This window comes from Camelina sativa, chromosome 12 (assembly GCF_000633955.1).
Source record: "Camelina sativa cultivar DH55 chromosome 12, Cs, whole genome shotgun sequence".
Taxonomy (NCBI): domain Eukaryota; kingdom Viridiplantae; phylum Streptophyta; class Magnoliopsida; order Brassicales; family Brassicaceae; genus Camelina; species Camelina sativa.
In genome coordinates, this window is record NC_025696.1 from 27,132,172 (window position 1) to 27,144,636 (window position 12,465).

The window sequence follows — 12,465 nt, forward strand, 5'->3', positions numbered from 1 at the left end:
CTTCATGTGCCCTTCTCCGCTCTAAGTCTGCGTTCTTCGTACTGTTGCTGGATGCTAGCCTTTCTATCAACTGTTCTGCCTCATCTGGGTGCCTTGTCTTGAAGTTCCCATCACTAGCAGCATCCAAAGCCATTTGATACCTCCAGTAAATGCCGCTAAAGAAGATACTGATCAATTGCACCTCTGAAAACCCATGATGCGGACAGTCTCTCTGATACGCCTTGAATCTTACCCAAGCAGCTTTGTAAGATTCAGCAGGTCCTTGTCTAAAGGTAGAGAGTTTGATCCTCAGCTCATCAGACATCGCATCATCGTAGAAGTAGTTCAAGAATGCCACCTTGATGTCATGCCAGGTTGTCAGAGATCCTGCTTTGAGCTGTCTTAGCCAATGAGAAGCTTCCCCAGCAAGAGAATATGGGAAAGCTTGCAGTAGAGATAGTCCTCTGTGACTCCATTGGCTTTGATGCTTGGGACTATGTCCTCAAAGTGTTCAATGTGGTCTAGAGGCTTCTCATGTGGCAGGTTTTGGAATGGTCTCTGGCCAACAAGAGCAAAGTAGGCAGGTTTCAGCTCAAAGTCATTCCTTGGGAATGGAGGAGGGACAATTGCAGAACGGTTCTCATAGAAAAAGTCTGGTCTGTTGAAATCCGCAAGAGTCTTGACAAGCTCTCCATTGTCGTCCCGTCTAGGCTGAAGGTTCTGCTAGTTGTTACCATCCAAATTGGCTCGATTCGCACCAGCTCCGACATTTCGTCGATCGATGCCAACGATGCGTCGATCAACGCGTTCTTGATTGCGTCGACCGATGCCAATATTGCGTCGGTCGATGCCATCTGCATTCTCATCAGCAACGACAGGTTCTTCCTGAATAACTTGCACTTCAGCATCAAGTTTTTGGCTTAGTTCGTTGCGCACATGACCCTCTTGATCTCTCAAAATTCCAGCCTCATCAGGTCTCAGTATGATTGGGTTGACCATCTTTGCTGATTTGGCTGCTTTGGTGTTTTCACGCTCTAGTTGTCCTAACTCTTGGTTTGTAAGCTTAACAACTGGACCAGTATGATTTTTCCTGGTGCTAGGCTTAGGCATGTACCTGAACACACAAGAGAAAAGAAACAAGAACCGTGTGAGTAAAACAGAAAAATAAAAATTTAGACAAAATCAAAGATTTTAATCCAATGGTGAATCAAAAGAGTCCCCGGCCCATTCTCGTACAATACCATAACAAACAAGACAATATTTTTACAACCTGTGGTACTCTCTCTCTCCCCCAGACTATTTTATTCTTATCTTCTTTTGAGCTTTGCTTTTTTTTGTTTTTCTTATTATTTTTTTTTATCAAAGGTGTAGGCGAACAATGGGATCATTGGTAATTTACCTACCCTTGCTTCCAAGCTATGTGTGATCATTTGACTCAAGAGTAGAATAATGGGGTCACATGTAATTTACCTATCCCTCTAAACTGATCAAAATCATCTCATCTTTTATTTTTTATTATTTTTTATTATTTTATTTTTTATTTTTTTATTTTTATTTTATTTTATTAACAAAGCTCTCAGGAAAAATCTTTTAAACTTAAATAAGGGAAAGGAGTACCATTTCTTTTTTTTTCTGAAATCTTACTTGTCAGGTATGAACGAGGAGTCAAGCGCTATGAACATCAATCTCCTTGATGAAGTAGAAAGAAAAGCGCATAAATTACCTCAGGCTTTTGTGGATTCTGTTGGAAATTTGGATGTTTCTGGTTCACTGGTCAGCCTTTAGATTTTTCATTAGTCGGATTTTGGACTCAATCTGCAGCATTAATCAACCAAGGCAGTACACTAAAAAGAAAAATCATAGTTCCCAACAATAATTTTGACTCAATAAAAACAAAAATATAGTTAGTAACTGCCTCTTCCAGACTTAAACAACACTATCCCCAGTGTTATCAAGTAAGAGATTGGCAAATAAAAATAAAAATAAATCAAATGAAAAAGGAAAAGAAAAACCTACCAGTGGGTTGCCTCCCACTAAGTGCTTGTTTTCAGTCATTAGCTTGACTGTGTCAGATCTCAAGCATCTGGTGGATCGGAACATGGTAATGAATGCTTCCGAGAGAATGGCCTCTTCATCCAAGGTGGTGTGTAGGCAGTAGGTGGATGAGATCTGACAAGGATGTGAGGATCATGACCAGGGTGGGACTGAGGTATGGGTGGCTTTCTTTTATGTCCTGCAAAATCATCAATAGAAGAAACAAGCGCTCTACGATAATCTCGTGGCTTGGTTAACTGCAAAATAATGTTTGTATCTTTGAAATTCTTATTGATGAATGGAGAAGGTTTGGGTGAAGAAGATGCATACCTTGGCTTTACTTGTGGGTTCTTGATTGTGGAATGGTGAGATTTCAGCTTTACAACTGGTCTAGGACTTGCAGCTAAGGAATCAACTAAAGAATCTTCGGTTTTGGACAGGTCTGGACGTTCTCGTGGAGGTGTGTCGATTGATGCTACAGCTGCATCGATCGATGCTGAGCCTGCAACTCGTGTTTCTTCAACGGTTCTGCAACTTTCCTCAACAATCCGTGTTTCCATTACAAAAACATCATCTACCAGCGACTTGTCATGGATCAGAACCTCATCATGGTCTCTATTACTGATTAGATGATCTCCACTCCAATCTTCAAGCTTAATAGCTTGCTTATTCACTTTCTCAACAGTCTCCAACGCTTTGACATACCTAGCAGTAATGTCTCCATGAAGCTCAATGATCAGATCATCATCAGAAGCAATCTCCACAGAAAATGTCTAACCATCAATAGTGAGAGCTCTTCTCAGCTTGTCCATCTCAAAGTTCATGACCAAATCATCCACATTTAGAGATATGTGTCCCTTCTTAACATCAATTATGGCACCAGCTGTAGCCTAGAATGAGTGTCCTAAGATGAGAGGATCACAGGCTCATTGTCATATTCCAGCACCACAAAGTCAGTGGGAATCATGCAATCTCCAATCTTAACCGGAACATCTTCTAAGACACCTTCAAGAATCCTTCTGGATCAATCAGCTAAGATAAGAGAGTTCTTAGTTGGCTTGAAACTTGTCATCCCAAGTCTCACAACAACAGAATGTGACATTAAATTGATACTAGAGCGAAGATCGCAAAGAGAATGACGAAACCTTCTTGTGGAGATAGAGCAATCTAACACAAAACTTCATGGATCTAGTAACTTCTCTGCAATCCTACTCTGAATCACTGCTCTCACTTTCTCAGATACAACCACTGTCTCTTTCCTCTCTTTGTTCCTTTGTGGAGGCTGTTTCAACATAATTGCACTGACATCCTTGGTTAGCAAAGCTCCTTCCTCAGGGCTCAATACATTAGTGACCATCCTTTTCACATATCGCTTAATCCTAGGAGAAAACTTAACAACATCAATCAAAGGCATCTCTATCATCACCATGTCCATCATAGCCTTGCATCTAGCTTCCTCAAGCTCCTGCTTAGACTTCCTAGGCTTAGGAAAAGGAACCTCAGGCTTATAGGCTTGTTTTGAATCAGATGGTTGAACTGGAAGAGAAAACAAATCTGTTTGTGGATGGTGTCGATCGATGCTTGTGGTGCATCGATCGACGCTGGATGGTGGTTGCATCAATTGATGCTGCTGTGTATTGGTCAATGAAACATCAGCTACCAGATAGTTGTCTTCTTCCTTCACCAAAATTGCATTACAAGCATGCTTGGGGTTCCATTAAGTTCTTTCAGGAAGAAAAACTTCTTGTCGTTTAACAGACCCAGCTGTCCGAATAACTTGATTCTCTAGCTTCTTGACATGAATGTTTAATGCATCGATCTTCCCGTTCAGTTCAGTGTAGACATTGTCAATCTTCCCACTGAATGTCACTGCCAACTGCTCTTGACCTTGAAGAATCACATGGCCTTGAATAATCTGCTCAAGCATGGCCTCCATTTGACTCTCAGAAGTTTGTGGAGGTGGAGACTGATAAGAAGAATTACCATAGGTCCTTGTAAAACCACTATTTTGTTGTTGCTTCCGATAATCCGGGTTAGGAGTATAGCCTGAAGAGTTCCCATTGTAAGGTCTGTTGCCCTGCTGATTGCCAAACTTCTGACCCTGATACCCAGCTCCATACACATAGTTGCAATCTTCTTCTGTAGTCTCTGGCTTTGGCTCAAAAATTTCAACATCTTCAGCAAAATGGACAGACTTCTTTCCAACTTAGAATTCACCGTAGCAAACTAATTTGAATCATGGCCTTCATGTGCTCTTTTCCGCTCTAGGTCCGCATTCTTAGTACTGTTGCTAGATGCTAGTCTTTCTATCAACTTTTCAGCCTCATCCGGATACTTGGTCTTGAAGTTTCCATTACTAACAGCATCTAAAGCCATCTGATATCTCCAGTCAATATCACTGAAGAAGATATTAATCAATTGCACTTCTGAGAACTCAGATGTGGACATTCCCTCTGGTATGCTTTGAACCTCACCCAAGCAGCTTTGTAAGACTCAGTTGGTCTTTGTCTAAAGGTAGAAAGCTTAATCCTCAGCTCATCGGACATTGCATCATCATAGAAATAGTTGAGGAAAGCCACCTTGATGTCATTCCAGGTCTTCAGAGACCCTGATTTGAGTTGCCTTAGCAAATGAGATGCTTCCCTAGCAAGAGAGTAGGGGAAGAGCTTGCAATAGAGATAGTCCTCTGTGACTCCATTAGCCTTGATGCTTGTAACTATATCTTCAAAGTGCTCAATATGGTCTAGAGGCTTATCATGTGGCAAGTTCTGGAATGGTCTTTGTCCAACAAGAGCAAATTAGGCAGGCTTCAGCTCAAAATCATTCCTTGAAAATGGAGGAGGGACAATTGCGGATCGGTTCTCATAGAACAAGTCTGACCTGTTGAAGTCCGTAAGAGTCTTGACAAGCTCTCCATTGTTTTCTCGTCTGTCCTGAAGGTTCTGCTGGTCGTTACCATCCAAATCTGCACCATTCGCACCGGCTCCGACATTGCGTTGATCGACGCCAATGTTGCGTTAGTCGATGCCTACTTGGTTGCGTCGATCGATGCCATCATTGTGTTGGTCGACGCAACGTGCATTCTCCTCAGCCACGACGAGTTCTTCCTGAATAACCCGTCCTTCAGAATCAAGTTTCTGGCCTTCCTCGTTGCGCACATTACCCTCTTTATCCCTCAAAACTCCAGTCTCATCAGGTCTCAATATGATTGAATTGACCATCTTTGCTGACTTGGCTGCTTTCGTGTTTTCACGCTCTAGTTGCCCTAACTCTTGGTTTGTAAGCTTCACAACTGGACCAATGGGTTCGCTCTAGGTGCTAGGCTTAGGCATATACCTGAAACACACAAGAGAAAAGACACAGAAGCGTGTAAGTAAAATAGAAAAATAAAAAATTTAGACAAAATCAAAGACTTTAATCTAATGGTGAATCAAAATAGTCCCCAGCAACGGCGCCAAAATTTGATATGCTCAAATTTACCCTAGAGCTACTCTCTCAAATTAAAAGATCATTGTAGTATTTAGGGATCAAATCCACAAAGACTCTAGACTCACACAATAGATTTAATAATATTTTAATTATGCTACACAAAAATATTGTAATTAAATTGCAAAAGAAAACAGAAAATAAAAGAGTTGTAAATTCAGATGAATGAAACGTTAGGACTAGGAAAATTCTCAGCAAATCATGGAAAATTAGATCAATTAATTAAGTAAGCAGGATTCAACAATTAAGCACCGTTCTTGAACTCTAAACACAATTGTAAAATAAACCAGTTCTTACTGCAAGTATTATTATCTAAGTTTTAAAACCAGGAAATCCAAATCTCTTTGCAAAATTCAAGTTAAAAACCAGCAATAAAATCAAATTTAGATAAGTTCACAAAATCACTAAAGGTTATTATCAGGAAAATCAATTATATTCTCATATCAATCAATAATCCTAAGATCTAAATCCAGATGACTAATCAAAGATCTAGCATTAAGAACAATCTATGGTGAAGAACAAGAAAGATAATGAATCCAAACAATCAATCAATCTAACAATCTATGAAATCCCTAATGAGAAACCCTAAACCTAACAAGCAGATCTACTCAGACATAATTGTAAGAACACATATCATGAATAAAATAGATAGCATTAAGAGATTAAAAGAAGAAGAAAAGAAGTTATGAATCTTCTCTGAAGGAGTCTTGATTCTTCTATCCAAAAGCTCTTTAAAAATCTCTCAGGGTTCTCTCTCAAAAGTTGCAGGAAAAAATATAGCTTAGGTCTAAACAATGACCTAGAAAGTCACAAAGACTGAGATCTCATTGTGATTTGTCCCTAATCCCAGTCACAAAGACTGAGATCTCTTTGTGATTTGTCCCTAATCTCAGTCATAAAGACTGAGATCTCATTGTGGTTTGTCCCTAATCTCAGTCACGCAGCCTGAAATCTCATTGTGATTTGTCCCTAATCTCAGTCATAAAGACTGAGATCTCATTGTGGTTTGTCCCTAATCTCAGTCACGCAGCCTGAAATCTCATTGTGATTTGTCCCTAATCTCAGTCATAAAGACTGAGATCTCATTGTGGTTTGTCCCTAATCTCAGTCACGCAGCCTGAAATCTCATTGTGATTTGTCCCTAATCTCAGTCATAAAGACTGAGATCTCATTGTGGTTTGTCCCTAATCTCAGTCACGCAGCCTGAAATCTCATTGTGATTTGTCCCTAATCTCAGTCATAAAGACTGAGATCTCATTGTGGTTTGTCCCTAATCTCAGTCACGCAGCCTGAAATCTCATTGTGATTTGTCCCTAATCTCAGTCACAAACACTGAGATCTCATTGTGATTTGTCCCTAATCTCAGTCACAACTGAGATCTCATTTTGATTTGTCCCTAATCTCAGTCACACAGAATGAGATCTCATTGTGATTTGTTCCTAATCTCAGTCACAAAGACTGAGATCTCATTGTGATTTGTCCCTAATCTCAGTCATAAAGACTGAGATCTCATTGTGGTTTGTCCCTAATCTCAGTCACAAAGGCTGAAATCCCATTGTTACTTGTCCCTAATCCCAGTCACAAAGACTGAGATCTCTTTGTGATTTGTCCCTAATATCAGTCACAAAGACTGAGATCTCTTTGTGATTTGTCCCTAATCTCATTCACGAAGACTGAAATCTCATTGTGATTTATCCCTAATCTCAGTCACAAAGACTGAAATCTCATTGTGATTTGTCCCTAATCTCAGTCACAAAGACTGAGATCTCATAGTGATTTGTCCATAATCTCAGTCACAAACACTGAGATCTCATTGTGATTTGTCCCTAATCTCAGTCATAAATACTGAGATCTCATTGTGATTTGTCCCTAATCTCAGTCACACAGACTGAGATCTCAATTTGATAAGTCCCTAATCTCAGTCACAAAGACTGAAATCTCATTGTGATTTGTCCCTAATCTCAGTCACAAAGACTGAGATCTCATTGTGATTTGTCCCTAATCTCAGTCATAAAGACTGAGATCTCATTGTGATTTGTCCCTAATCTCAGTCATAAAAACTGAAATCTCATTGTGATTTGTCCCTGAACTCAGTCACAAAGACTGAGATCTCATTGTGATTTGTCCCTAATCTCAGTCACAAAGACTGAGATCTCATTGTTATTTGTCCCTAATCTCAGTCACAAAGACTGAAATCTCATTGTTATTTGTCCCTAATCTCAAACAAAAAGACTGAGATCTCTTTGTGATTTGTCCCTAATCCCAGTCACAAAGACTGAGATCTCATTGTTATTTGTCCCTAATCTCAGTCACAAAAACTAAGATCTCTTTGTGATTTGTCCCTAATCCCAGTCACAAAGACTGAAATCTCATTGTAATTTGTCCCTAATCTCAGTCACAAAGACTGAGATCTCTTTGTGATTTGTCACTAATCTCAATCACAAAGACTAGGATTTCCTTGTGATTTGTCCCTAATCTCTGTCACAAAGACTGAGATCTCATTGTGATTTGTCCCTGATCTCAGTCACAAAGACTGAGATCTCATTGTGATTTGTCCCTAATCTCAGTCACAAAGACTGAGATCTCATTGTGATTTGACCCTGATCTCAGTCACAAAGACTGAAATCTCATTGTTATTTGTCCCTAATCTCAGTCTCAAAGACTGAGATCTCTTTGTGATTTGTCCCTAATCCCAGTCACAAAGACTGAGATCTCATTGTTATTTGTCCCTAATCTCAGTCACAAAGACTGAGATCTCTTTGTGATTTGTCCCTAATCCCAGTCACAAAGACTGAGATCTCTTTGTGATTTGTCTCTAATATCAGTCACAAAGACTGAGATCTCATTGTGATTTGTCCCTAATCTCAGTCACAAAGACTGAGATCTCATTGTGATTTGTCCCTAATCTCAGTCACAAAGACTCAGATCTCATTGTGATTGGTCCCTAATGTCAGTCACAAAGACTAGGATTTCCTTGTGATTTGTCCCTAATCTCAGTCACAAAGACTGAGATCTCATTGTGATTTCTCCATAATCTCAGTCACAAAGACTGAGATCTCATTGTGATTTGTCCCTAATCTCAGTCACAAAGACTGAGATCACATTGTGATTTGTCTCTAATCTCAGTCACTAAGACTAGGATTTCCTTGTGATTTGTCTCTAATCTCTGTCACAACGACTGAGATCCCATTGTTATTTGTCCCTAATCTCAGTCACTAAGACTGAAATGTCTTTGTGATTTGTCCCTATTCTCAGTCACAAAGACTGAAATCACATTGTGATTTGTCCCTAATCATAGTCACAAAGACTGAAATCTCATTTTGATTTGTCCGTAATCTTAGTCACAAAGAATGAGATCTCATTGTGAATTGTCCCTAATCCCAGTCACAAAGACTGAGATCTCATTGTGATTTGTCCCTAATCTCAGTCATAAATACTGAGATCTCATTGTGATTTGTCCCTAATCTCAGTCACAAAGACTGAGATCCCATTGTGATTTGACCCTAATCTCAGTCACAAAGACTGAGATCTCATTGTGATTTGTCCCGAATCTCAGTCACAAAGACTGAAATCTCATTGTGATTTGTCCCTAATCTCAGTCACAAAGACTGGAATCTCATTGTAATTTGTCCCTAATCTCAGTCACAAAGACTGAGATCTCTTTGTGATTTGTCCTTAATCTCAGTCACAAAGACTGAGATCTCTTTGTGATTTGTCCCTAATCTCAATAACAAAGACTAGGATTTCCTTATGATTTGTCCCTAATCTCTGTCACAAATACTGAGATCTCATTATGATTTGTCCCTAACCTCAGTCAAAAAGATTGAGATCTCATTGTGATTTGTCCATAATCTCAGTCATAAAGACTGAAATCTCATTGTGATTTGTCCCTGATCTCAGTCACAAAGACTGAGATCTCATTGTGATTTATCCCTAATCTTAGTCACAAAGGCTGAGATCTCATTGTTATTTGTCCCTAATCTCATTCACAAAGACAGAAATCTCATTGTTATTTGTCCCTAATCTCAGTCACAAAGACTGAGATCTCTTTGTGATTTTTCCCTAATCCCTGTCACAAAGACTGAGATCTCATTGTTATTTGTCCCTAATCTCAGTCACAAAGACTGAGATCTCTTTGTGATTTGTCCCTAATCTCATTCACAAAGACTGAGATCTCTTTCTGATTTGTCCCTAATCCCAGTCACAAAGACTGAGATCTCTTTGTGATTTGTCCCTAATCTCAGTCACGAAAACTAAAATCTCATTGTGATTTATCCCTAATCTTAGTCACAAAGACTGAAATCTCATTGTGATTTGTCCCTAATCTCAGTCACAAAGACTGAGATCTCATTGTGATTTGTCCCTAATCTCATTCACAAATACTGAGATCTCATTATGATTTGTCCCTAATCTCAGTCATAAAGACTGAGATCTCATTGTGATTTGTCCCTAATCTCAGTCACACAGACTGAGATCTCATTTTGATTTGTCCATAATCTCTGTCACAAATACTGAAATCTCATTGTGATTTGTCCCTAATTTCAGTCACAAAGACTGAGATCTCTTTGTGATTTGTCTCTAATCTCAGTCACAAAGACTGAGATCTCATTGTGATTTGTCCCTAAACTCAGTCACAAAGACTAAGATTTCCTTGTGATTTGTCCCTAATCTCAATCACAAAGACTAGGATTTCCTTTTGATTTGTCCCTAATCTCAGTCACTAAGACTAGGATTTCCTTGTGATTTGTCCCTAATCTCTGTCACAAAGACTGAGATCCCATTGTTATTTGTCCCTAATCTCAGTCACAAAGACTGAAATGTCTTTGTGATTTGTCCCTAATCTCAGTCACAAAGATTGAGATCTCTTTGTGATTTGTCCCTAATCTCAATCACAAAGACTAGGATTTCCTTGTGATTTGTCCTTAATCTTTGTCACAAAGACTGAGATCTCATTGTGATTTGTCCTTGATCTCAGTCACAAAGACTGAGATCTCATTGTGATTTGTCCCTAATCTCAGTCACAAAGACTGAGATCTCATTGTGATTTGTCCCTAATCTCAGTCACAAAGACTGAGATCTCATTGTGATTTGTCCATAATCTCAGTCACAAAGACTGAAATCTCATTGTTTTTTGTCCCTAATCTCAGTCACAAAGACTGAGATCTCTTTGTGATTTGTCCCTAATCCCAGTCACAAAGACTGAGATCTCATTGTTATTTGTCCCTAATCTCAGTCACAAAGACTGAGATCTCTTTGTGAGTTGTCCCCAATCCCAGTCACAAAGACTGAGATCTCTTTGTGATTTGTCCCTAATCTCAGTCACAAAGACTGAGATCTCTTTGTGATTTGTTCCTAATCTCAGTCACAAAGACTCAGATCTCATTGTGATTTGTCCCTAATCTCAGTCACAAAGACTAGGATTTCCTTGTGATTTGTCCCTAATCTCAGTCACAAAGACTGGGATCTCATTGTAACTTGTCCCTAATGCCAGTCACAAAGACTGAGATCTCTTTGTGATTTGTCCCTAATCTCAGTCACAAAGACTGAGATCTCATTGTGATTTGTCCCTAATCTCAGTCACAAAAACTGAGATCTCATTGTGATTTGTCTCTAATCTCAGTCACTAAGAGTAGGATTTCCTTGGGATTTGTCCCTAATCTCTGTCACAAAGACTGAGATCCCATTGTTATTTGTCCCTAATCTCAGTCACTAAGACTGAAATGTCTTTGTGAGTTGTCCCTATTCTCAATTACAAAGACTGAAATCACATTATGATTTGTCCCTAATCTCAGTCACAAAGACTGAAATCTCATTTTGATTTGTCCCTAATCTCAGTCACAAAGACTGAGATCTCATTGTGAATTGTCCCTAATCCCAGTCACAAAGACTGAAATCTCATTGTTATTTGTCCCTAATCTCAGTCACAAAGACTGAGATCTCTTTGTGATTTGTCCCTAATCCCTGTCACAAAGACTGAGATCTCATTGTTATTTGTCCCTAATCTCAGTCACAAAGACTGAGATCTCTTTGTGATTTGTCCCTAATCCTAGTCACAAAGACTCAGATCTCATTGTGATTTGTCTCTAATCTCAGTCACAACGACTGAGATCTCATTGTGATTTGTCCTTAATCTCAGTCACAAAGACTCAGATCTCATTGTGATTTGTCTCTAATCTCAGTCACAAAGACTAGGATTACCTTTTGATTTGTCCCTAATCTCAGTCACAAACACTGAGATCTCATTGTGATTTGTCCTCTAATCTCAGTCACAAAGACTGAGATCTCATTGTGATTTGTACCTAATCTCAGTCACACAGACTGAGATCTCATTTTGATTTGTCCCTAATCTCAGTCACAAAAACTGAAATCTCATTGTGATTTGTCCCTAATCTCAGTCACAAAGACTGAGATCTCTTTGTGATTTGTCCCTAATCTCAGTCACAAAAACTCAGATCTCATTGTGATTTGTCCCTAATCTCAGTCACAAAGACTAAGATCTCATTGTGATTTGTACCTAATCTCATTCACACAGACTGAGATCTCATTTTGATTTGTCCCTAACCTCAGTCACAAAAACTGAAATCTCATTGTGATTTGTCCCTAATCTCAGTCATAAAGACTGAGATCTCTTTGTGATTTGTCCCTAATCTCAGTCACAAAGACTGAGATCTCACTGTGATTTGTCCCTAATCCCAGTAACAAAGACTGAGATCTCATTGTGATTTGTCCCTAATCCCAGTCACAAAGACTGAGATCTCTTTGTGATTTGTCCCTAATCTCAGTCACAAAGACAGAAATCTCATTGTGATTTGTCCCTAATCTGAGTCACAAAGACTGAAATCTCATTATGATTTGTCTCTAATCTCAGTCACAAAGACTGAGATCTCATTGTGATTTGTCCCTAATCTCAGTCACAAACACTGAGATCTCATTGTGATTTGTCCCTAATCTCAGTCACAAAGACTG